We start from the raw sequence: 3,979 nt of genomic DNA on the forward strand, positions 1-3,979 counted from the left end.
TATTTTCCTGGTGGGGAGAGGGAGTCCACTTGGTTGGATGCCAAATTTTTCACTCTTCAATCTGGTCAGGGGATGAGCAGGGTTGTATTGCGAAGTCACGCTGCTTTGAGATTTATCAAACCTCTGAGTAAAAATGGAGAATCCCTGGAGTTTACGAATCAAAGTTTGAATTTCAGGGGGTTCAATGATAAGTTGGTCTGATATATTAGGGTATGTAGCAGTGGTGGATACTCGAGCGACTTCAAACTCCGGGTTTAACCGTACTGGAGAAGTCGAGGGAGTTGATGAGGGTGATTTACTCTCAGAATGGTATTTAGATTTTGATTTAGGTGCCATTCATAGTTCGTGCCCTCCTTCTAGCACCAAATATGTTGAGGGCCCTAAAATCGGGTCAACAACAAGGGGGATACCCACCCGGTCCGGAACCTGGTTGGTGGCTCCTTGCCTGTTTGGTATAGCGGGTCCGATTGGGGATAATGGGACCAGTTTCCTAATCTAAGGGGTGTGTGTGTGTGTGTTGAGTTTGATAATGCTAATCTAGAAGTAATTTTAATCTAATTTAATTCTAACTTCTAAACTGACTCTATGCTATTGTAATCTAACAAAAGAAACACATCTAATCTACGCTAACCCGGGGTAGAATTCTTCTATTATGCGATCTAGAAAGATTTCAAACAATAACTGGTAATAAAGATCATTCAGCTATCATAAGAATAGAAATCAATTAAGATAAACCATTCTGCATAAAAAGTTAGGCAAAACAGTTGTGAACAGCATATCGCATAATAAGTTATTCATATGTCAAGCACAAATAAATGATTCCACCATACAAAAGTGCCAAATGGTAACCCAGACATTCATACGTTAACATATAAACAACTCAGCTGCATATCACTCTAAGAATATGAGCAGAAATTGGTCAAGAGATAAAAGTACCATTTATGACTGATTTCACTCACAAACTTCAAGCAATAATGATTTATCTCTACTTACTTCTAACATCTACTAAGAGTACAGAAGTGCAACATCAGTAGCAGACATTAAAATGCAAACATTTATAAATCTCGATCCATCCATTCATCAAAAACCCCACAGAGGGTACAAAAGTGCATGTTCTGAGGACAAGTTTTTTGACAAATTTCCGGACCCTTCTCTAAATGGCATGAGAAGGGTTAAATACTACTAACTAATCAATCTTAATTACACAAATTTAGGAAACGGTTTCAAATGACCGCCCTTTTACTAAAACAAATTTATTTCTAAAAATTGAATCTAATTTATAACCATTTATGTATCTGCTCCTTAGTGTTGTAAGCAATGCAACGTTCGCCTGGAAAGAGTCGGCTGGTTGTCTTTTCCTTTTGTTCGAGCGATAAAAGTGGAAATAACAAGAGCTGGCACCTCTTTCTGAGAAACTAGAAGATATTTTTGAAAATCTTTCTCTGGCTGAGTGTCTTCGTCGTGTGTATACTTAGTATAACCCAGATTTCTTTCAAATTGATTGTGCTGTTGCTATTTCGGTTCCCGGCCGTGCGAATGACTCAATGACTTAGGGATTTCGTTGTCTGAACAATCTTCTGTATTGAAACTTGCTTCCGTTCTTTATTCCAGGCTTTTCTGGAGCCTCCTCCCTCTATAGCGTTTTTCTTTTTGCTTTACCCAGTCTGAGCTTCAGGATCTTTTGTAAACATGCTGCTTTTGTGCGCCTTTGACTCTGAGTCTTGGATAGTCTATTTTCATCAGTATCTGTTGAGTGATACACTGGAATCCGCGGCCCTGCTGCATGCGGTATCCATTTGCGAAGGCATCTCCTTTCTGTGTACTCCGAGTATTGGCGCTTTCCCCTTTTCCTTAGATGTTTCCTGCATATTGATTTATATTAGTTGCTACCTTACAGTTTACATAAAGGAAAAGAGAAATGACGAAGAGATTGACATGAAAACTTTAAGTTCTAATGAATGCATAATCATGACACTCATAATGACTTGACTCTTCGAAAAACGCAACATAATCATCATTGGATACTCAGGCGTGCAACCATTAATTTCCCTTAAGGTGCGCATTCAATTTTGGGTTTACAGACTATGTCGAGGGAACTTTGCGATGAGTGGTTTCTGTGATTCGCATCGCAGTGTCGAGGATTGCGATGTCGAGAAGTGTCATCGCAGCAATTGATAGTCTCATTCATCACAGATCGCAAGGTCGCAGATCGCAAGATCGCAAGGTCGCAGGATCACATTTTTCATTCGATCACTGTGTGCTGCTTATGCGACGTTGCGATATGCGACGTCGCATATCGGCCGTCGGCGATTCCTTAGGTTTTTCATTTAAGAGTGCTCTCAATATATGCGATGCGATGAATTTTGCGTCGCTTCTTTGCAGCTTATTTATGCGCATAGGAAAACGCTTCACGCTCTCCTCGCGATGCGATATAGCTTTAGGGAGTTAAATAGAAAAATTTTGATAAAAATATTTTTTGAATTTTTGTTAAGGGTCCCCATTTGCTTGATGTTATTGCTAATACCAAACAAAGAGGGGGCTTGTTGGTGACCACAACACCTTCTTAGCTTGCTTTATGGACATTTGCTTATATGGTTGTAGCCGTAGGAATACCCAATCACCTACATCAAAACTTCTTTCACTGCGATGTTGATCTGCCTGTTGTTTCATTCTATTTTGTGCCAACACGAGGTTATCCTTTAAGAGTTGGAGGACTTGTTTTTGATGTTCGATGTGATGTTCCACTGTCTGAACCTTAGAATTTTCTCTTAAATATGATGTGATGGATGGTGGTTGATACCCATAAAGTGCCATAAATGGGGTCATTTTTGTTGCTGTATGGAAGGAAGTGTTATACCACCATTTAGCCAGAGGCAACCATTTGACCCATTGTGTCTGTTTATCAGATACAAAGCAACGAAGATATCCTTCCAAACATTTATTTACTATCTCAGTTTGCCCATCAGATTGAGGATGATAAGATGAGCTATGAGCTAACTGAGTACCAAGACAAGAAAATAATTCTGTCCAAAAATTTCCAGTGAAAATGGGATCCCTGTCACTTACAATAATCTTCGGGTTTCCATGTAGCTTTTGAATTGTTTCCATAAATGCAGTAGAAACTGTAATGGCTTTAAAAGGATGTGATAATGCACAAAAGTGTGCGTACTTGGTAAGTCTGTCGACTACCACCATGATGACGCTCTTTCCCTCCGACTTGGGTAAACCTGTGATAAAATCCATTGAAACCTCCTCCCAACGTTGGCTTGTAATGGATAAAGGTTGTAATAGACCCGGTGTCTTAATTGTTTCAACTTTATTTTGTTGGCAAACCAAACATTCTGCCACAAACTTTTGAATATCTGATTTAAGGCCATCCCAAAAAAATTCCTTCTTAACCCTGTGATAAGTTTTTAAAAATCCTGAGTGCCCTCCTAAGGGAGAAGTGTGCAATTCCATAAGAATCTTTTGTTTTAGCTGGGAATTCTTACAAAGGTATAAGTGATCTTTGTACCATAACGAATCATTTTGCCAGCTAAATGTATCAGATGTACTGGAATCTTGTTGTAGCTTTCGAATAAGTGCCCACACTTCTTCATCATTCTTCCATTCCTCCCTTGCTTCGTTTATCCAATCTAGTTGGATAATAGAAATGGCGCACAACAATGCTTCCACATCCTCATCCTTTCTTGAGAGTGCATCTGCCACCACATTTTGCTTCCCTTTTTTGTAGATGATTTCAAAGTCATAACCCAACGTCTTTGTGACCCACTTTTGTTGCTCTTTAGAGGATAATCTTTGTTCTAAAAAGTATTTAAGGCTATCATGATCCGTTTTTACCTTGAAGTGTCTTCCCATTAGGTAGTGTCGCCATTTCTTAAGTGCATGGAGTATTGCCAACATTTCCTTCTCATAAATAGCTTTGCTTAAAAACTTTCCCTTGATTGGACGACTTTCAAAAGCAATGGGTCTTTCATCT

The sequence above is a fragment of the Pinus tabuliformis genome, chromosome Q (genome assembly GCF_031772625.1).
Source record: "Pinus tabuliformis cultivar Carrire ecotype Pingquan chromosome Q, CPIR1, whole genome shotgun sequence".
Taxonomy (NCBI): Eukaryota; Viridiplantae; Streptophyta; class Pinopsida; order Pinales; family Pinaceae; genus Pinus; species Pinus tabuliformis.